The 23852-nt window shown below is 37.0% G+C and overlaps 1 protein-coding gene across 1 annotated transcript in view; it reads left to right on the forward strand.

Annotated features, from left to right (window-relative positions):
* The window catches only part of Mmp16 (matrix metallopeptidase 16), a 260706-nt gene that overhangs the window by 162068 nt on the left and 74786 nt on the right, over positions 1-23852 (forward strand). The window lies entirely within an intron of this gene.

The raw sequence follows: 23852 nt of genomic DNA on the forward strand, positions 1-23852 counted from the left end.
GCCCAACTGTTTCTAGAATATACTATGCCCTTGCAGTCTTCTACTGATAATGCCTCTTACACTCTTCCTCCTATTCTATAATAATCCTTGGACCATGGGAAGGGAGAGGATTGATATATGTGTTCTATTTGGAGCTGATCATTCCACAGTCTAATATTGTCCTGACTAGTTATGAGTCTCTGTGTTAATTGCAATCTACTACAAAGCAAGCTTCTCTGCTGAATGTTGAGAGATACATTAATTGAATGGTATAGGTCATTATGTTTTAGCTTCATACTATTGATAAATATGAACTAAATTGATAAATTGAGAAGAATAGAAGTTTCCCCTAGTTCTTATGACTTGTTTAGCCACAAGTTCTTGGCTGGATAATGGTGCGAAGAATGGGTTTCATCTTGTGTAGATGGACTTAAATGCTGTCAGAACATGGGTGCTTACTCCTACAATATTCATGCCGTAGTTGCACCAATGAGCATATCTTACCAGGGCTGTCATTACTGTAAGTCGAAGGGTGCACATCTGAGTACATATTGATGATTCATCTCCTCTAGTAGCATGCCAAGCTTTTTCCAACACGACAAAGGCTATTCAGTAGGACAGTATGAGTTTTATATCTTTATGTTTGATGACTATAGTATGTTCTATCTCCATCAACAGGGTCTGACTCATAAGTCCTTGAGGATAACCAATAGTGCAGGCAATAGCTTCTAGTGTTTGGGGGCTCCAAGGTACCTCACTGTCCAGTACTGCAAAACAGGCAACCCATTTGGGGCCCTGGACTTACCGGATTGCACACACACACACACACACACACACACACACACACACACACACACACACAAACACTACCCACGCACACTCAAACACACTGGAGCTTCCACTGTTATGAGGTTTCCATCTGAAGTTTTTGAAGGTCTTTCATGTTATTTATCATTCCCCCATATGCCCTTCTCTACCACTTCCTCCTTTTGTTATCTTTTCATCTACTGCTATGACCTAAACTATGTCTATACTAATTATTTATGAAATCATTTATTTATTTCAGTTTTTCTTTTGAGCTGCTAATCTAAATTTCACTTCACTGTCCCCATCGGAGTCTCAGAGTATAATTTCAAAAGTAAACTTACTGTGTTACTAAACTTCACAGTTGCCATCTTTTCTATGTTTTTAATGTATCAATATCCATCTCATTGTCCAGAGCAGAAACTAGTTCTTTACAAAAGCTGTTTATTTATATGTGGCATATTTTCATGATCCTTATTTTTTAGCACTTTTCACAATCACTTGGTCCTAAAGCTTCCCCCTCTGTCTCTGCAAGGTTGTACAATACTTCCCACCCATGCCATTCCACAACTGGTCTTGTTGTTTCTTAAATTGGTATTTTTATTAGGTTAAACCTGGTTAACCTGCTACTGATTTCAAACAGCAAGACTCAATTCCACTACAAAGTCATAAAAAATGGGTTGTTTCCTCATCTGAGATTTCACTGGTTCATTTAAGCCTCTAGCTTAAAAGGTGCAATTGTTTTATAACTTACTTGCACCTTTATGTTCTGAGAACTGTAGACTGATCCTGGAGATTAAATGACTGAGGATGGTGTGCCTCTTTATGGTGACGTGGTTGGCATCTCTGATTTAGCTCTTCATGTTTTTTTTTTTTTCTATTTATCACTCTCCTGTGTCAGACTAAGCTCATTGAGAATCAGGGCTGTGTGTTTAATTTGATTCTCAATAGACTTTTGCTTAATGAATAAATGCATGTAGTGGAATTCAGTTTGATTGAAATAAACTTTGATTAGAAACTTGTAAGGGACAATAAAGATTAATAAAAGAACTTTAAAAGGATTCAAAGGAAAAGACTTTGTATAAAGAATCAGTGAAATCATGGTGAGATAAGCTGGCCACTCATTGTTGAAAAGGAAAAGCTTTATTCCTTTTTGTGGTAAAAATACTTATTTGTGGGGAATTCTATTCATATAATCATCTAGACATGAGCAGACTAAAAATTAACACATAATAGAGCTGTCAATATTGTTATATTACAGGATGAAAAATCAGAAGAACCCTACATACATTATCAGCATTAGATCTAGATGTCTGTAGATGTGGGTGATAAAAGCTTTTAGGAGATGACATATTTAGCCAGGCAGCTTGGTAGAATGAAAAGAAGGATGGGTGCCAAGAATATTTCTGTGACATGTATTACTTTAGAAATAAGAATGTTGTCTCTGGAAAGAACAATGCCTGGGCAATTAATTAGAATTTGTTAGGAGTACACTTAAGAAGATGTAGAGATGAGCTGTACAGTTGGTTTAGATAGTCAGAGTCTTTAGTAGTTTGCTGACTTCTTTGAATCTAAACATTCAAAGCTGTAATCCAAACATGTGTGTGTGTGTGTGTATGTGTGTGTGTGTGTGTGTGTGTGAGAGAGAGAGAGAGAGAGAGAGAGAGAGAGAGAGAGAGAGAGAGAGAGAGAGAGAGAGAGAGAGAGAGAATATAACTTCTATCTTTCTGGGTCTGCATTAATGAACTCAGAATGATTATTTCCAGCTCCAGCTCCTTACCTGTGGATTTCATAGTTTCTCTCCCTTACAGCTGAACAGTACTGGATTGTGTATATACTACATTTTCATTATCCATTTGTCAGCGGATCAACACGGTTTTAATTTCCTGACTATTGTAAATAGAACAGCAAGGAACTTGGATGCCAAATATCTCCAAAGTAGGATACAGAGTCCTTTGGGAATATGACTGATTGGGATAGCTGAATTATATGATAGCTCTACTTCTCAGTTTGAGGAGAACTTCAGCAAAGATTTGCATAAAGGCTTCCCCAGGTTGCACTCCCACCAGCAGTGAATAGCTGTTCCATTTTCCCTCTGTCCTTACCAGCATTATTTTTAGAGCTACTTCAAATTTTACTTAATTCTAACAATCATTTAAAAAGTGGATATTCAGCTCCTATACTTTCCCTTATATTGAATTGAGCAAAAGCATCATTTTATACCCATGAAGGTAGAATATCGATATTTTTCCTTTCAATTGTTTGTCAATACAATAAAATTAGTAGCCTCCCAAATAACACATAACTAACATCATCAAAATTCTTGTCAAAATTTGACTTTCTGGAGGATTTTGTTTGAGAATAGTTATGTTCATTTATTTATTTTTTGTTTTTAAAACTGTTACCATTATGTAATAAAATTTATATGAAATTTTAAACATTGTTTCTCCAGTGATCCTACCTTGGAGGAAACTAAACTTTTCATTTGCAAATGATTGTCAATTGTAGATAGCTTCTCGGTTAAGGATGGTGGCATCTGTCCTCTTCTTTCAGTTCTAATGCCCCATATGGTGCAGGCCCTTAGGGACACTATGCACGCTGCCCGATCTCTTTGGGTTCACATGTGCCTTGAGCTTGTTGATTTAGAGGGCCTTACTTTCTTAGTCTCCTCCATACACTCTCGGGCTTACACTCTTTATGCCTCCTCTACTATGGAGTTTCTTGAACCTGAGAGGAGGGCTTTGATGGAGGCATTCTATTTAGGGTAGAGTGTTCCAAAGTCTTACAGTCTCCGCATAATGTGAGGCTGTGGACCTCTGTATTTGTCCCATCTGCTGCAAGAAAAAAGCCGCTATAATGATGACTAACGTAGGTACTGATATATGAGTATAGATATATGTCAATAAGCATCATTTTTTGATTATATATATTCATATATATACAGCCATATATTCACACACACACACACACACACACACACACACACACACACACATATATGCATGTATTTTAGAATAGTTTTTCCATAAGGCCTTGGGCTGCCTTTTCTCTGGTTCCTGGTCGTCCTTAGCTCCTCTTTCTACCTTCTGTGTGAGAACAGGGATGGGCAAGGTCCATGCAGATTCCCAGGGTGCCAGACAAAGAAAATCAGTTTCCTGTATCTCTGCACTCTTCTCGGTAATGCAACTCTGAGAAAAAAAAAAATATTTTATTTCAGAATTCAGCAAGTCAGATGTTTTCCTTTCTCCAAGTCAAGTTGAAAAGTGTCAATTTCTGAAGGTTATGATTTTCTTCTAGAACAAAATTTATTAAATTTAATAGCAAGATAGCTCAGTAAGAGTCTTCTGAACAAAACCATCTAGGACTCTCCAGAATTGTGTGGAATAAACTTAGATAATTTTTGGTTACTTTAGAACATGTTAAAACTCAACATGCTGAAGGAAAGAAGGAAACGTTGATTTTGAAGAAAATGCAGTAGCATTTGAGTTCTTGGTTTGTCCCTTATAACAGGAGTCCTTGTTAGTTATTTAATATCTTTGTATTTGTTTCTTTTTCTTTTGAAAATATGTTTTAAATGGAAATGCAATTGTTTTTTATTACCCCTCCTCTTTGCTCCCTTCAGCCCCAACTACTTTTCCTTAAGACCCTTCCCATGTCTTTACCCTCAAGTTTGTTGCCTCTTTTTCTTTGATATTGTTGTTATAAACATACATTCCTGTTTATATATACATATATATATACATATGTATGCACAAATATCTGTATCTGTATCTATATAGAGATATATACAACTTACTGAAACCATTCTTGTTGTTTGTATGTATATGGTTTCAAGAATGAAGACTCTGAATTGAACAACAATTATGGAGCTTAACTGCTGTCTAGTAGTACTTAAGGCACACTCACCAGGAGGGAAATCATGCTTGGTACTGGAGCCTTAGCCAACTTCCTTAGGCTAGTCTATTATCTTTTTTATAGATCGAATGTTGATAGAAAAGCAGCTTTGAATAGTAATTACAATTAGTGTGGACACCTAGTGCCTTCATAAAACAAAGAGACTTCTCCAAAATAGCAGCAGTCAGTATTATTGATATCCAATTAGCCAACCTCAAAGATGACAACCAATGAACCAAACCTTAGTCATGGCACCCTAGGTCATTTCCCCTGCCTCACTGTACACTGGACAACATGGTTCCTCTCTAATGAAAATAAAAGAAATAATGGTATACCACTCCCAAGATAAAAGTATAAATGACAATTTCCAACTTAGGCAATCTTTTTTATGAAATAATGACATTTCAATCAATCTGCCAATTACATATTTAGAAATAATTAAATAATTCTGTAGTGATATTTTGTTGTACCCTAATAAAATTTGCCTGAAGACCAGAGGACAGAACAAGCCACTTAATTAAACACAGAGGCCAGGCAGTGGTGGCACACACCTTTAATCCCAGTACTTGGAAGTCACATGCCTTTAATCTCAGCACTTGAGATCTCATGCCTTTGTTACCAGTATTTGGCAAGCACACACACCATTAATCCCAGCACTAGGAAAGAAGTGATGGCTGGGCAGATAAGAGTATATAAGGCATGAGGAGACAGGAACTAGAAGCCTTTTCAGCTGGAGGCCTTTTTGGCTGGAAGCCTTTTCAGCTGAAGACTCAGAGGATTCTTGGAGATGGCAAGGTGAGAAGTAGCAGTGGCTTGTTCCTTTGTCTCTCTGGTCTTTCAGCGTTTACCCCGATATCTGTCTCTGGGTTTCTTAATAAAAGATCTTTTAAGATTTGTGCAACATAATTCCATTACCATTGTTGTAGTTTTTTTCAAATGAATGATTGAAAATTTGTATCTGAAATATTTTCCAAACCTTTTGAAGCACTAAAACTCACTTCCTACCACAAACAAAATCTGTTATTTTCCACAGTTAAAAAAAGTAATTTACATAATTTAGTCACACACACACACACACACACACACACACACACACACACACACACAGTTTCTATCAAGCATTTTTCTATCAAGTTAACTAAGGAAACAAAACAGGGAAAGGCCAGAAGGAGCATTTTAAAATATTCAAGGGAGTTTCAGAGGGAAATTCTCCCTCTGAAGAATACAGATCTCTCAAAAGCACCAACATGATGTTACATAATGTATAGATATAGTTCAGTTTTTTCTTCCTTAAAATGGACTGTGCCAACTTTGATCACAGAGCATATACTAAAACTTAACTATAGACATACAGAGCTACATGAATAATAGTATTAATATATTATGGTATAAAAATGAAGAAACAGGCAAAAATTAATATATTGTTTGGAGAGAACTGTTAAGAGGTACGTTACATGTTCCAGAAATACTGGGACATGGTATGGAAAACAAAGTTTGGACTCAAATATGAAAATTTTATTGGCTTTATAAACCTGGTAAGAAACTATCTCAGGGCTTTGAATAAATGGCTATGTTAATGAGTGTGCTGCCTCATTAGCTGTCCCTCCAAAATGGGTTGCAGATATTATCCATCCGGGGTCAAACAATTATCCAGAGACTCCTGTCTACTCGCCAGCATGCATTACTGAGTAGGGATGCTGTAGAACACAAACTTTTGTTCCGTCTGATGAAAACTCATGGAAACCAATGATCCAGGAGCAAGCATTTAAAAAAGTGCTCATACATTAGAATCAGTACATTTTCCTTCTTTATGTGATTATGTCACTGCCTTCAAGTTGAGTTTATGTGATTGACTTTACTCTGGTTTCTGTGTTGTGTGTACTGCTTATAATAAATTGAATAATGTTCAAAGGAAAAATCTGTGCTTTCAAAGACACCTGGGTGGGCAAAAAGATCTTTGTATTATTTACCAGCTTTAGTTATTTACTCTAAACTTTTGTTTTTTCAGTATTGTACATGAGTAAACTCATCTACCTGAAGAGATTTTGTGAGAATTCATTCCCAGGGCTTAGTGAGAAACACATGCATGTTATTTTTTGTTCCGTTTTTTTGCAAATGAAAAAAAAAAAAAAAACCTGCTTCCCAACACAGTTAAGCCCCTTGAAATTAAGGGATTGCTAAAAGTGAGGAGAAACCATTAAATCCAGGTGTCTATGACTTTTCGGTTTCTTAGTCTGTACTTTTCATATGGTTTTAATCTGTCTGGTTGTAGGAGAAATTTTCCAAGATTACAGTAAATTTATTACATGGGAGAGATATTTTAATAAAATCTATGAAAATCATGAAACATAGATGCTTCATTTATTACTTTACTGAAGAAATACACATGAACAGCACACAAAAATTGACAACATACATAGAGAGACATTTAAGCTATTCTTTCCTTCCAAGTCATGAATCCTAGAAAGAAAACATTATTCAGAACACTTGGAATTCTTAACTGTGCTGCCAACAGAATATTCTGCCAAATCGCAAACTGCACTTTTGGCATATCATATGTTTGTTTATTTATGAATGGGCAAGGTATTTTGTTATTTTATTTGGAGCCTTGGGTACATAATATGTTATATAAATCAAACTTGATGTTAAAGTACATCTATTATTTTATAAAAAGAAATCTTTCGCTGCCATTTTTATCTTGCTGTTTGAGTTCCAATGTTCTAAAGACAGATAAGGAAGGCACTTAGTGACACCACATCCTAGTCCAAGATCCAGAAATAGTGTGCAAACTTTGCTTGCTGAACACCAAGTTTGGCATAACACTTATGGCTCTATTCATATGTTCCACATATATATTTTAAAGTCTATCACTTTACTAAAATACTTTTGATGAACTGCCGCATCTGACCCTCATGAACCCCAACTAGACAAATAATTATCCAATTTGTGATCTTGAATTCCAACTTTTTTTTTATTCACACATGAAGGATCATTTATTGATCCAACAAACTTTCATCTTTTGTTTCTGGAACCCAAATTTTAGCTTAAATAATTATCCTATAATAAGAATTGCACAACAATAAACTCTTGCCACAATCACTTTGAGCTGTTAGTTTCCAGATCTGGGTAATCATTTATAGGCTAGTCCAGTGAAGTATTTTGATCTTTTCTACAGGTAAAATAGTATGGTGCAAAGATACACACAGAAACATAAAAACGAAAAATATTATATGTATGAGAGAGAGAAAGAGGGAGATAGAAATGTAGAGGGAAACCCACTTTGAAAATGTGTAACTACACTGAAGTATTCAGTTCAAAATGGTTTTGTATTTTGTATAAACATTTGATCCATACAGAGTAACTTTTTGAAAAGAAAGGTAGCAGCTATGGGAAATAAGGAAACACCTGTATTTTAGAATAAAAAAGAAACAAGTATAAAAAGACTCCTCAAAAATTAATACTAAAACCCTACTTTTTAAAAAAAATGTAAAAGCTACCTATTTTTGAGAAACTCTTGAGCTGGAGGGAAGAGCTCAACATCGGGAGGTTGTGACGAGGCACAATGAAGCCATGATGTAGCATCAGGAGGTTGTGACGGGGCACAATGAAGCCATGATGTAGCATCAGGAGGTTGTGACGGGGCACAATGAAGCCATGATGTAGCATCAGGAGGTTGTGACGGGGCACAATGAAGCCATGATGTCTTTTGTGATGCACCTGCTGTCCTTTCATTTCTGTATTCATGTTTGGTTGCTGGATCTCTATACAAACACTTGAGCATAGGGCATTTTATTTCTGTTGTCCGTTGTTTTTCTAAAATAATGAAAATTTCCATCCCTAAACCTTAAGTCTCTAATATGTGATGGTGATGAACTGGAAAACTCAGAATGTGGGAAACAACAAAACTGTTACCCCTTGTAAATGCTAAATGTTATAAAATTCTTCCGTCTGATTCTACTTTCAGAAAGTACTTGAATAAAAGTCAGTTGTTTTTATCCATGTAAATACATATAAGTACACTGAAGCACGTGTTATGGATTCACTATGAGAAAAGGCACACCCACTCTGGTGACTCAATCCATAACAAATCTATTCAGGTTTGTCACATATTTTCACATGACTTCACACTAATTCTCCTTTGTTACACTCTTCATGCTGAAGTTTATATACTTCTTTTGTGAGGGACTAAAAATCTCAGGAGCTCCCAATTTTAATCCAAGCTTCCTCAAATTTGACTTTTTCCTTATGAATTAGAAGCATAAGAAAAATTTGAGAGTTTAGCTGGGTACACACGGGAGCCACACCACCATCCTAGCTCCATGGGCATCTTTCTTTTGTATACTGGCATTATTTTCCCCAGGATGTATAGTCATAGATTAATCAATATTCTTAGGTGATTTGTTCATTGACCCTATTCATAATGTGATTTCTGCTGCTTCAGAGAAGAGCAAAAGGAATCATTCCACATGCTTACATGTCACAGAAGTGAGACTCTGGTCCTTGTGAAAGACATTAATTGGGAGAATGCCGAGAAATACTTACATGCCAAAGGGTTTGTTGTAATAAAATGTATTCAACTAGGCATGCATGGCCACCGTGTCTTTAACTCTAGTAACTGTGATTATCTGCATGAGTCATGGACAAGGTTGAGCTCATTAATGTTCTACTATAGATGGTGAGGAAGGATTCACAAGCCCCACTCATCTCCAAGGTCACGTAAGTGGTTCACAGTTGGTGGAGGTGGAAGACATTTTCTCCAGTGGGTATAGTAATCCATATATTGTCCATTCTTCTCTCAGCAACCCTAATGCATGCTCTTGTGAGTAACCCTAATTAAACATAGGGAGAATAATTGTTTCGTTGTTGTTTGTTTGTCTATTTTCAGTCTTGTCAGTGCCCTCTCTGTTGTTAAAGGTCATTGTAGTCTCTCTGCAAAAAGATGAAAGAGCAAGGGTAGACCAAGGCTTTTTATTAAGTTTCTAATTTTCTAAAGTTTATCTATAAAATTCACATAAACTGGGTTGGGCGTATTGGCTCACACCTTTGATCCCAGCACTTGGGAGGCCAAGGCAAGTGGATCTCAGTGAGTTCGAGGCCAGCCTGGTCTAAAAAGTGAATTCCAGGACAACTAGGGCTGTTATACAAGAAACCTTGTCTCAAACAGCCAAAAAATTAAAAAAAAAATGTTTCCACAAACTGAAGACCAAAGAAGTAAGACCATGTCTGTATTAAGTGATATATAAACCACAAAAATACATCTCAATTGAATGTCTGTCACAGCTGTTTATTCACTGTCACACCACCAAGTCTTCCCAGTGTAAAATAAAACAAGTTTGGTGCTTGAACTCATAAGCTGAGATAACATTTATTTTGTGAACATAAGTATTATTTTGCCAATTACTCTTCTAATATTTGGGGCAGTACTAACGTCCAACTTTAACAGGACAAGTTGTAGGAGATGCACATTTTTCCGTGCATGCCCATAACACTTCCCATTTCCTATCCTACTTTCAGAAGTCATGCTTTTTCTGTTTCTGCCTCTTTACATTATAATGAACTCATTTTTTCCCTTTTAATGGACTAGCACAGGATAGCCTTTGTATATGTCAAGCCTATATTGCTGGAGTTACAATATATCTTTCTCTTGTGTGAAAAGCTCATGGGTCAACAAAGAGATACTTAGGGACCAAGTACACTTGAGATCTGCTTTTTTTTTTTTTTAATTTGTAGATACAAACAAGTGAATAAAATATCTTATAACCTTTTTGTTATTTCTTTACCTCTAGTCCTAATTCAGCTAGGCACAAAATTGGTAAAGAAATGCCAGTTTCAGATACTATGTGAAAATAATGTGAAATGTTCATTTCTCGATGGACAGAGTTTTGAAGTTGTCACTATATCATCATCTTATAATTCTTCAATCTACTTTCAAAAATCAAGGATGTTTATTTTTGAAAATTCAGTGAAAAATCTAAATGACATTTTGCAGTTGGTGGCAATAACAAGTGTAAAATGAGACATTTCTACATGGAGTTTGGTCAATAAAGAGTTATCAATAATTCATTATAAACGTAAAATTTTTAAAATTTTTAATCATTCTGTCATATAAGTATTTCTGCTTTTGTTGTTTCCTAATCCATTTCAGTTCATATCTCCTAAGAATTTTGACTTACTGAAACAAAATTTGGTCTTTGAGAATCCTATACATGTATACAAGACATTTTGCTCCTATTCACTTTTTATATGTGCTTTGGTATGGAGCCATCCAGTGGCGCATAGGTAACTTATTGGAGACCACATCTTTGAAGAAACTGACTCTCTCTTCTCCAAAAGCCATGAAATTCCAATAACTTCCTTTTCCTTTAGTTGCATATTCTCTCCAAACATCCTCTCACATTGAGATAAAATTAATATTCAGCAATATCATTTTACTCTCAACAACCTTCTCAGTGTTGACCATGATCTGAAAAGTAGTGCTGAAATTTCTTATTCATCTTAAAAGCTAAACTTTTGGGCCTGAAGAGTGCCTTGGAGATTAAGATTGCTTTCCAGAGGGCCCAGATTGAATTTTCAGTTTCCGAATAATGGCTCACAGCTGTCTCAAACTGTAGCCCCAGAGGATCCAGTGCCCTCTTATGACCTCTGTGAGCACTGCACACATGTGGTACGTAGTCATACTTCCATGTAAGACACTCATACACAGAAAATAATGTATGTTTTTAAAAGTTACCTTTTTTTTTTTGACCAGCAAAATGCCTAATCAGTAAAGTTGTTTGCTGCCAGGTCTGATGAGCTGAGTTAATCTCTGAGACTTATTTGGTAGAATGAGAGAAGCAACTCCTCTAACCTTTGCACATGCATTGTAGAACTTGTGTGTACCCCCTCCCCCCCACATACAAATAAATATATGTAACAAAAAATAAGCTAAAAAAATTCATGCCTGTTGCTAATGTTTTCCTGCCTGGCCCACAGTCAGGACAAATCTCTCTCACCCACCAGTCCCACAGCCTCTCAGACCCGACCAAGTAAACACAGAGACTTATATTGGTTACAAACTGTATGGCCGTGGCAGGCTTCTTGCTAACTGTTCCTACAGCTCAAATTAATCCATCTCCATTAATCTACACCTTGCCACGTGGCTTGTGGCTTACCGGCATCTTCACATGCTGTTTCTCATCATGGCGGCTGGCAGTGTCTCTCTGACTCAGCCTTCCACTTCCCAGCTTTATTCTCCTCCTTGTCCCGCCTACACTTCCTGCCTAGCCAATGGCCAATCAGTGTTTTATTTATTGACTAATCAGCAACACATTTGCCATACAGAACATCCCACAGCATTTCCCCCATTTTTTTTTTTTCAAAAAGGAAGGTTTTAACCTTAACAAAGTAAAATTACATATAATTTGGGAATTTGGGCGTAGCTTCTCTTACTACTTCCTGCTGGAAGGGGGTGCTGTATCTTATGGGGAAACAAAGAAAATTCTAGAATTATGGAATAGTCCATGAGGCTGTATCGTCTGAGCCAGATGCCTTCAAACCATTCTGGATGTTAGATCATCTGGGCCATGGTGTCATCGGAGACCTTTCAGGGGGTCTTGGCTGGTCAAACCTGATGTATCTTAATCTGGAACAAATCCATAGCCTTTGGCTTTCTGTCGGAACAAAAGCAGAATCTCCTTTCCAAAGCAACATATCCTTATATCCAAATTTTGAAGTCAAGATATCTTTAAAATATGCATATTGGTTTAACTCAGTTTCCTTTACAATCAAATATCTCTCTGCAGTTAAGAATCCCAAAGACAACACAATCCAGATTCTCTGTGTAATATTCATCTTTACGTGGCTTATTTTCTATATTAATTTTACTGTCTCTTTAAAGACTTTATTTTTTAAAACTATGTATTTGTTTATATAACTGTATATATCACCTTTTTTGTCTCTTTTAAGCCTACGTATATTTTATACACATTGTAAACTATTACATCTGAAACTGTCTTATTGTGAATCTATTGCTTTAAGCTGCAGCAGCTGTGGCTGCTGGCTCCGCCCATCTCAGCTTCCCAACATGGCAGTGGTTTTCTGACAGCTCTGGGAGCTATCGTGGGTCTATGCTTTTAGCCAAGCAGTGTGTAGCCCAGAAACCTCTTTTTTTGGTTTGTACTAGCAAAGTCTAAATCCACCATGCAGCTTAATGTGCCACTTGCAGAGGCCTCATTCCCGCCATACTCCAGGTCCAGCAGGAACGCCAGGAATCCGCCATAGTAGCTCAAAATGCAGGCTGCTGCTAACTTGAAAGAGACAACTAGGAACTGTTTTTAGCTCCATTTTAGAATCTTTTTTTCTCAGGTTTTAGGTAGAAACTCTTGCCAACACATTGGGCGCCATTTGTAGCTAGAGATTTCCTGTCTGGCCCACAGTCAGGACAAATCTCTGACACCCACCAGTCCCACAGCCATTCAGACCCAACCAAATAAACACAGAGACTTATATTGGTTACAAACTGTATGGCCGTGGCAGGCTTCTTGTTAACTGTTCTTACAGCTTAAATTAATCCATTTCTATTAATCTATACCTTGCCACGTGGCTTGTGGCTTACCGGTACTTTACATCTTCCTTGTCCTGATGGTGGCTGGCAGTGTCTCTCCCACCCAGCTTCCTGTTCTCTCAATTCTCCTCTCTGTTAGTCCCGCCTATACTTCCTGCCTGGCCACTGACCAATCCGTGATTTATTCATTGACCAATCAGCAACACATTTGCCATACAGAACATCCCACAGCACATGCCTGATTTTGTCACTGGACCAAGTGAGGTACAAATAGCTCTAGTCATACTGGATGCAAATGTGTTAATGTGTCACGTGAGAATTTCCACAGATTCTCAGTTTCACTGAGTGTCTAATGTGCTCAAAAGAAGCTCGTGATCATGGAACTAAACTCTCAGTCCCTTAACTACGAATGAAAGTCCTGAGCTGGGCATGAGAATAGATGCCTGGAATGCTATCTTTCAGAAAGCAGAAGCAGGAAGTTTAGTGCAAGTCTGAGGCCAGCCTGTTTAATAAAGTGACTTCAAGGACAACTGGACTACATAGCAAGATCCTGTCTAAATAAATGCATAGATAAATGAATAAACTATAAAGGGGAGAACAAAGATCCTATCATGCTCTTTGGAGTCTGTGACATTTATATTTTCTGGCACACATTATAAAAATCAGTTATGTGTTAGGATAAGTTGCTTATTAATAGTTTGCTAATGCTATAAATAGTTCCTTGTATATGCTAGGTCATAAGCTTTTAAACTGTGTTGTATTGTGGTTGCTGGTTTGAAAATTGTAGTGCATATTAGCAGGATTGCTAATCAGATAATACTTTGTATTTTTCAAGTAATGGTATATAAAGTAATGTAAATTAGGTTCTGTGAAGCAGCATTTGTGATTTATTATATGATTATTGTGGTCTACATAGCCATGAATATTGATCTCCTTTGTACTAGCCACAGAGAGGTGAGTAAGCCTTTATAATGGGCCTCAACAATCAGACTAAGAAGCCCTGGGGAGAGCAGAGCACAAATAGCCTGCACATGAATAAATAAGATGGCACATTAACTGAGAATGTTCCTAGAAGCTTAACTAAACTCAGTAGAAGAGGAAAAATACAACTCTTATTTCTTTTAATACTCTGCTGCAATTAACCATATCTTTCTTTTTTTTAGCAAGAATTTTCTGAAATAAGAGGATACAGAACTAATTCACTATAGACTTCATAACCAAACTATAGCCTAAAGGAATAATAAGTGTACTTTGGCCTTCATTATCCAAATGTTCTCGAAGGCTTTCTACTATAGTTGCTTAACATAGACCTTAGTTGCTTTAATTACACTGATTTACTTTACAGTGTCTATTTAACGTAATACGTTATTATTTGTTATTTGTATAGGTTCTTAAACCTTTTTACTGATTTTTGGAAGAAGGCTTATGAGGTGGTGATTTGTTTACCTCACATTTTAATGCCAAATGTTTGATTTTGCCTAGTTAGTACATACTTGTAGCAGGTTTGAAACAAGTGTCATCCAGATAGCTCTGAAGTTCTCAGGAAATGTTCTGAAATATTTTTTTAAGTGCAAGTCCATATACTGACCCTTTATTCCAGTTAATGCAATACTGGTTCCATTTCTGTAGAAAAAAAAATTTCTCTGCAGCCAGACTTGTAGACTTAATGAAAAGAGAAAAACAGCACACCACTGATCCTCCCCCTCCACCTCCACCTCCCCTCCAAATCCCCACCACCACCCCATCTCCCTTTCTTCTTTTTCCTGTTACCCTGCTCCTCTTGCTCCTCCTCCTCCTTCTCCTCCTGCTCCTCCTCATCTTCTTCCTTCTGCTTCTCCTCATCTTCCTCAAATTTTCCTCCTCCTCTTCCTCTGCCTCTTTCTCCTCCTCTTCTTCTTCTGCTTCTGTTTCTGCTTTTGCTTGTCCTTCTCTTCTTCTCTTCCTCCTTCCTTCCTCCTCTCCCTTCCGCCTCCTCCTCTGCTTCTTCTTCTTCCTGTTTAGCATGAAATGAATAATCTCTGTCATATTCCTCCTCCATATCGATAATGTTCTGTATCACTAAGGGCCCTGAATCAATCAAGCAGACTCCTCTGCACTGAAGCCATGAGCTACATACAACAAATCCTGCCTTGCTTGCATCACTCTGCCGGGTATCATGTCACTGTGATGCAGAGTTTTACTAACAGAATTCACGTGATGAAGCTGTAGCTTCCAGTGTCTGAGTTGTATCTACACACCCTGGGAAGCTAGATGACTTTAGATGAGAATTTGAGCACGAGATCTATTTGCTGAGATGAGTGCCTTTAATTGATAAAATATTGAGCCTTTGTTTCCCTGACTCCCCATGCAGTGTTGACTCAAAGAGAAGGCCACAGTGTATAAGCCAGGAGGAGAGCCCAATCCACAACCAATCATGGAAATTCCTGATCTCAGATGTACCATCTCACAATCTGTGAGAAAGAAGTTTCTAATGTTTAAGTTCTCCAAATTCTAGCCTTTTGTCATAGTAGAGTAGGCAATTTGAAACACATAGTCAATTTCAATTAAATTTAGCTTTAATTGAATGAAGGAAAGAAATACTATTACTACAAATGTGTAGAGGGAGCTGTTATTTACCAGCAGTGCTGTCCTGTGAGGTGACAAGGCAGAGTGGCTCCTTTTTTTTTCTCTCCTGGGAATGCAAAGCCTAGAGTCTAGAGAAAATGTTTAGGGCTTGAGAAAAAAAAGTGAAATACATTTTTCCAGCACACTAAATTCTTGGTCCTGATCCTCGTCTGAGTGTAGCTGGAGTTTTCCTGGCCCTGCCTGGCCCACAGTCAGGACAAATCTCTCTCACCCTCCAGTTCCTCAGCTGCTCAGACCCAACCAAGTAAACACACAGAGACTTATATTACTTATAAACTGTATGGCTGTGGCAGGCTTCTGGCTAACTGTTGTTATATCTTAAAATAACCCATTTCTATTAATCTGTAAGTTGTCATGTGGCTTGTGGCTTACCGGTATCTTAACAACTTCTCATCGCCGTGGCTGGCAGTATCTCTCTGCCTCAGCCTTCCACTTCCCAGAATTCTCTTCTCTGCTTGTCCCGCCTATACTTCTTGCCTGGTTACTGGCCAATCAGTGTTTTATTAATAACCAATCAGAGCAACACATTTGACATACAGAACATCCCACAGCATCTGGGTGGGGCATTCAAGTTTCTACCTCTTGATATAATTTTGGTTAGCTCACATAATCTACTAAAGACTCAGTTTCTGTACTTTTAAATTGTAAGTAGTAAGATCTACTATGTTGGCAAATAGATAAGAAAATACAAATAGTTATTTGGTACTCTACTTAGAACAAATAATTACTAACTTTAGCTCTTCACTAAAGAAATTAGCTGTGAATGTAGTCATACAAGGTTTAGGATTAAAAAACTTGTTCTGAGCCGGGCGGTGGTGGTACATGCCTTTAATCCCAGCACTCGGAGGCAGAGCCAAGTGGTTCTCTGTGAGTTTGAGGCCAGCCTGGGCTACCAATGAGTTCCAGGAAAAGGCGCAAAGCTACACAGAGAAACCCTGTCTCAAAAACCAAAAAAAAAAAAAAAAGAAAAAATGTTCTGTCACATCCATACTCTGAGCATTGGAAATGTTCTATTAGTTAAAATGTGGTGATGAGTTTTTGAATTTCAATTCAATATATTAATTTTAATTCAGTATTTCAAATGTAAATATTTAAAAATTTTAAATCTATTCAGGTTCATTAGTCATTTAATTCCCAGGTAAATATTAAAAACATCAGCTCCCAGCAAAACCTTTAGAGTAAAGTTGATAAATTCTTTACAAACATGAGAGAAACCCAGAAGCAGAATAAGGGAACTGGCTTGGATGTTCAGGGTAGGCTTCACAGAGGAGGGAACTGTGATTTGCTCTTAAGGATAAATAACCACAAATGGGCAAATAAGATATACAAATAGTAAAGAAATGTTGTAAGTTTCAGTATATTTCGTAGGTAGGATATATACAAAAACATGCCAAATTTATGAAGCTCAAACACCAGAGATATTATGATTTATTAAACTGCACATGGGTGATCAAAATCTGAAAGTATAAGCTATTAAATGAGAAATTTAAACTGTAGGTTAGTGTGCTTACACTCAAAGGGAATGTCACACCAAGTTATGGAATAAAAAAGGAAAAGAGATTCACAGGTGCTGGTACTACAGTTTAAGAAAGTTTATAGGTTGGGTGGTGGTGACGCTTTTAATCCCAGCACTCAGGAGGCAAAGGCAGGAGGATCTCTGTGATTTCAAGTCCAGCCTGGTCTACAGATCGAGTTCCAAGACAGCCAGGGCTGTTATACAAAGAAACTCTGTCTCGAAAAACAAAAGAAAAAAGAGAAATAAAAAGAAAAAAAAGAAAGTTTATAGATGTGTATTTTCCACAAATTTGTATGTATGAAGTGCTTTATAATCATTCACTTATATTCAGGACATGTCATCAATGGAAACAACTTACAAAAACACATGAAGTAGTGCAATAACTGAGGATAAAATATAGACATAATTATGACAGGGAAATTACAAACAGTGCATTATCACTCATAATATCCAGTTCAGCAATCCATATGGTGTTAGAATACACAAAAGGAAAGAGATTAGAGACGCAATTGAAAGACACACACAAAACTCAAAATCTTGCAAGAGCAGCAAGTGCTATTTCTGAACTAAGAACAGAAAGACTGATTTCTCCTTTGTTGCCTGCTTGTTGATAAGATCAGGCATATTACAATTGAAAAGCCTAAATAACGTGAATGAATGGAATACTGCAGAAGCAGTTATTATTTTCAGCATTAGGAAAGAGGTCTGGTGCATTCTGATTACCCAAACCTCATTATGTGCCAACAACTTTTGTTCCTAGTAGAACTCAAATCACAGGGTGGTACTGTATTTAACAACTTACCCTTTTAGACTATTGTGAAGCTGCAAGTGACGTTTAATTACATTATTGCCAATCATCAGCAGAATGGTAATTACTTGGAACACTTGGCCAATGCTTCTGATTAAAGCATCATGCTTGTACAACAGGTCATAAGTTCATATCCTAATCCTGCTAACTTTTTTCTAAAACCTTATTTATTCATTTTGGAAGGAATAGCTTTAGCTCTATCCTTGAAAATCATGCTGGTGAAAACCTTAAATAATTTCATGACCTATTCGCACAATGAATTGATTTTGGCCATTATGACCTATTTGCTGTTCTGTGTGGTTTATTTTTGTCTTTTGTTAATTCCTCTTACAAGCCAAGGAAAAAAGTGACCAGGAGACTCTTTTCCTGTGAGATCTGAAGTGCTTTTAATAATTTAGCTAGGCCACTAGCCAACAGCTTAGTAGATGGCTGGAAGCGGTATTCATCTGCCTAAGTGCAGGACGGTTGGTTCCCACATGTTTACTTAGGCACTGGGCTCCTGGTATTTCTTTTGCAACTGAAGGCAACTTGATACACAAGGTGAAAACCACTGAAGTTTGAATATTTTTTGCTTTTAAAGAATAAAAGCAAGACAGTTATTGGGAGGCCACTTTGGGACTTCTGGCTAAGAGGCTGTTGTTATCTGTCTTGCCACATGAAGACACAGAGCATCCAAAGCCACATGAACCAGTACTGTTCCATTCCTGAACTCACAATTAACCAGCTGTTTGCTGTAATATCATCTTTTGGGTTTTCTGCTCTTAGATTGGCTGCCTTGATTTTTGCTACTACTCTGTTTATTTTATCTTAATTTACTCAATAGTTCTGCTCTTGGGGAGAGTTTTCTTTGACTTTCAGCCCACTGATAGATCTTTCAAGCCAAAATCCCTCTAGTTTTACTGGTTCAGTATGCATGGAAGCTGGTCTACCACTTCTACTTCTGTCTAGTACCACTTGTTATTTGGAGAACCAAACTCATTGTTTTCAGGTTTTGTGAAGGTGTTTACAGTTGGAATCAGATGTTTTCTGTCTAAAAATGATGTGGTTTTTTTTCTTCAAAGCCTTCCTCTTGCTTGTAAATAATTATTGATGGCATAATCCTTAGGAGTCTCTCTAAATTGTATACCTGCAGACACACTCCCATGCCTCTTCAGGAATGACACTCCTTCTTTCTGTTTTTGTCTCTGCTTCTCTGACTATAATAACCCCCAAAGCCATGTTACAATACTTTCCTACTCTACACAGCTTCTGCTTTTAAAACGTTTCTCTCCTCACCACACAGACAACACTCTTCTCTCATTCTTTGTTCCCTGTAATCATTATAACTTCTATAAAGAAATGAAACCTGTTCTTCATTACATATAGTTTTCTTTTATTTCTTGTCTCTTGTGTGTTATCTGGAAACATAAGCCTTTACTGCTATTAATCGAGGAACAGGAAGTGATACGTACACTTATTCTACTGTCTAAAGCTTCCTCTGAGCAATGGCCTTCCTGCCCTTTTCTCATAGCATTATTGTTCTCTTCCAGTTCTTTGCAGGATATCTAGAGGAGCATTTGAAAGCATGTTTAGATGGAATTTGTATTCTTATTTTTAATACTCAATTTCAAATTAGCTTTCTACTCACCAGGTATTATTCTGTTTATTCAAACTCATTGAAATATTAAATATCTGCTTTGGGGCAGCCAACGCCTTCAGAATTATAGAAACTAAGATAAGTGATGCTCAATATCAGTTTTTACTCAAAATGTGCAGAAAAATATGTGAACAGACAGTGACAATAAAATAGCACTGTCATGGTGTAGGTGGAGGGTTGTAGCAGGGCTGGGGTAGTATGAAGGGGGCAACAGACCATAAGGCTATCTGACCTGAAAGAAAATCTTCATAGAAAAGGAAAATTTAATCTGTGATGGACAGAAGTTCTGAAGAAATGAAGATCCAACACCTTACAGGTGAAAGGACATTCCAGAAAGGAAATAGTTTAATAGAGACCCTATAGACAGAACAAGCTTTTATTTCTCTAACTTGAAAAAGTTTGTAGAAGGAAAGAAGAGATACTTTTGGAATGGCAGGACAAAGACTTGTGTGCCAACATTCCTGGCTATGTCTCCAAGGATATGGGATTTACTGGTAGACAATGGGGAAATGATAGAAACTTACATAAAAGCAGATATGAGAAGTTATCATTTCTGCCACCGTCCATGGTTCTCTCTCTCCATCTCCTCCATTAATTCTTTGTCATTGTCATGGGTCAAGTTCTTCAGCTTTTCTTTAACTTACTTTAAGCTGACTATAAACTCTATATTTAAATAGAGTCTACTTATCTAAACCTCTCACATCTGTGCACTCCTGTGGTGGTTAAAAACTTGGGGCACTCTTTACTCCCTGTCCTCTGACTGTATAACTTGAGAATCCCCATTTTCTCTCCTCTCTCTCTCTCTCTCTCTCTCTCTCTCTCTCTCTCTCTCTCTCTCTCTCTCTCTCTCTCACACACACACACACACACACACACAAATCTATCTATCTATCATCTATCAATCATCTATCATCTATCTATCATCTATCAATCTATCTACCTACTTACCTATCTATCTATGTCTCTATCTCCCTCCCTTCCTCTCCCCCTTTCCTCTTTCCTGATTTTTGTACCAAAGAAGTTACAAATAAATCCTCATTAATATTCCCTTGCTAATCAACATTGTCCTTGTGTTCTTTTTGACAACAGATAATAGAGTTAACTTTGACTATGCTTTCTTTTGCATTCTTTAAAACTGTTTTATTCTCCATATTTCTTTGATTACAATGTCTGTTTTCTCCTCCATGTTCCTCTAATTAGAAGTACTAGAATCGTGGTATGTGCCATCCTCTTTTCTTTCTATTTTCATCTCCACATCACTCTCTGTTGTGTGAATGGACCCTGGGGAGACATGAACAAAAAGATACTCATCCCAGATAGGGAATCAAAATCAATGACAGACCAAAACAACGATATCTCCAAAGTCCAGCTTGATGAACCAGTGATTTGGAGGAAGTTACTTAGGAAAGAAGAAATAACTTAAATACAGTCACATCAACAAAAGCGCATTCCAGCACAGATGATGACTCTTGGTACCTATAAACCAAGAACTCACTGCAGAACTTGCAGGCAACTTGATAGATTGGAAGGTGTCTCTTTCAGGCAGCTCAGTTGGTCAGAACCTTTTCTAGGCAGCTTGACTGCTCTGACTTTTCTAGGTATCTTGACTGGTCTGAGCATTTTCAAGGTAGTTCTCCTAGTCTAGGTATCTCTTAGCAATCCTCACTACTATATAAGTTTGGGTAAAGAAAGGGCTAATGAATCTGGTCAGGGATTTCCTGAAGCTATTGAGTTGTTGAATTCCTGAATTTTAATGAAATTGCTTGCAAGGTGGATGTTTCACCTTGCTTTAGAAGAGTCTAAATCTTCAAGAGCTTCCCTCAAAGATGAAATGCTTCTTAGAGGTAATTACTATGCAACAGCTCCCACACTGTCTCTTCTGTCTTGCAGTTGATGCTATAGAGTAATTCCCAGAGTGACTCTATCAAATTGAAATGAGATTGTGCTCTTTGTCTCCCTGGAAACTTTCCGTACCATCTTCTTTAGACTAGCAGCCAACTCATTATTGTTATCTAAAATGCCATGCCTGCTCTAGCTCTGATTTTCTCTTTGACCTCATCATTTTTGTGCTTTGATATTTTCCATGTTATTCATGTACTCTATTCTTACCTTGTTTACCTTGTTTCTATCTAGTCTTTTCCACTACAATATAAATGCTGCAAAGTAAATGTTTTTTGGTCTGTTTTCTATTTTGTTCAGTATTTTTGTCAAAACCTACCAAAGAACCTAAAACACAGGAGATATAGCTAAGCCATTGTGGGATAAATTAATCACTTTATGAATGAGGTTGCTTTCACACTGTAAAGTTTGTGAATGCTAATATGGTGGTGTGCATGTGGTTTACTTTAGTGATTAAAAGTAAGCACTCAGCAGGTGGCCTGAGAGATATCTGAATGCTTATTATGCTTTACTGTATGACACTGAAAGTTTTATAAACTATCATCAGCCCCCTTTTCTGATTTACTAAAATGGAAATAATAATTATAAGTGGCCAAATCACATAAATTTTGCAAAAATTAAATAAGAAAGTAAGGGTAAACTGATTGAAACCTCTACAGAAGAGTAAGTAAGCTTCTAGTAATGATATATAATATTTTTCCATTACAATTAATACATACCATATTTTTTCTTTCTGCCTTAATTTTCATTATTAGTTAATTTTATAAGAAAAGGAGATAAGTTTCTTAAATTTGAAAATGCTTGTTGTCATCTGTTTTTTGTTAAATTTATTTATCATTATTTTACGTGCATTGGTGTTTTGCCATGGATGTTGGGTCCCCTGCAACTGGAATTACAGACAGTTGTGAGCTGCCACTTGGGTGCTGGAAATTGAACCCAGGTCCTCTGGAAGAGCAGTCAGTGCTCTTAACCACTGAGCCATCTCTCCAGCCCCTGTCATCTCTGTTTTAAAACCCCTTGAAATTTTTACACCAGTCTCTTGTCAATTTTCTTAAGAAATAAAATGATGCTGAAAATATGTCAGTGGCTCCTTCATCTTCAGTGTGGCAATGTCACATGAGAATTGGCCACATGACCCCTTTCATTCTTCTGAGACAGACTACTCCAAATGGAGCTAATTTTGGTTGCTTTCCTACTTTGTGTCAAAAAATATATAAATCTCAAAGGGGGGGTCATTAAATTGTAATATATTGTGTAAAATGGTTGGTAAGGGCTTTTCCTGAAAGTAATGTTTATTGAAATTATTTTCATTTGTAGCAAGTCCTCCAAGGAAAGTGATGCACTCCCTCTCCAATATCTTTAATGATTCCCCTTGGAAATTGAAATCCTTAGAAACTTAAGTCTTATGGGTGTGAATCTGAGCACTTCAGAAATGGAGATAGGAAGTCCACAAGTTGGAAGTCGGCCGAGGCATACATAGTTAGATCTGCTTTTAAACTTGAAATAAAAATTTTAAAGAAGGATGAAAATGCAAAGGACTTAGGAAGAAAATGAAAGAAAGAGGTGTAGCAGAAAGTAGAAGAATGATCTGAATATCACCCCAAGACTTCTCTTGAATTTAGATTATATAGACTATATTATGCAAGTTAACGTAGGTGAGAATTTTCAGTGGGAGAACAAAGCTCCAAAGTAAATGCATTTTCTTCAGATAACCTATGTGTTGATTAGAATTGGCATTTATTAAGCTAGTACTACAACTATAATTACTGTGATAGCTAATAAATAGGTATTTTAAGTTACAGTGCTTCTGTACTCTTAGCTAATAAGATGATAGAACTCACATAGGAGTCACAATGACATGAGTCCAAATCGTGCTGTGTTTCAGCAGGATCTGCTGTTCTGGAAAAACAAATTCTCTGTGCCTTTTGGGACTCTTATCTGTAAAAGTCGAGTTTTTATATTTGCTGTATTTTTTACTATTGCAAAATTTGTGTTAAATGTAGTGGTTATAACATGAGAGGTTATGTAGTTTACCTTATGATTGGAAAGATACTTTAACACCATTGATACTGGGTTTTGATATTGCTGATCTTTTAAAACTTTCTTTCTTTTACTCTCTAAGCATCTGTCTCACTATCACCCTTTAAAG

This window comes from Peromyscus californicus, unplaced genomic scaffold (assembly GCF_007827085.1).
Source record: "Peromyscus californicus insignis strain IS unplaced genomic scaffold, ASM782708v3 Scaffold_5__1_contigs__length_169319896, whole genome shotgun sequence".
Lineage (NCBI taxonomy): Eukaryota > Metazoa > Chordata > Mammalia > Rodentia > Cricetidae > Peromyscus > Peromyscus californicus.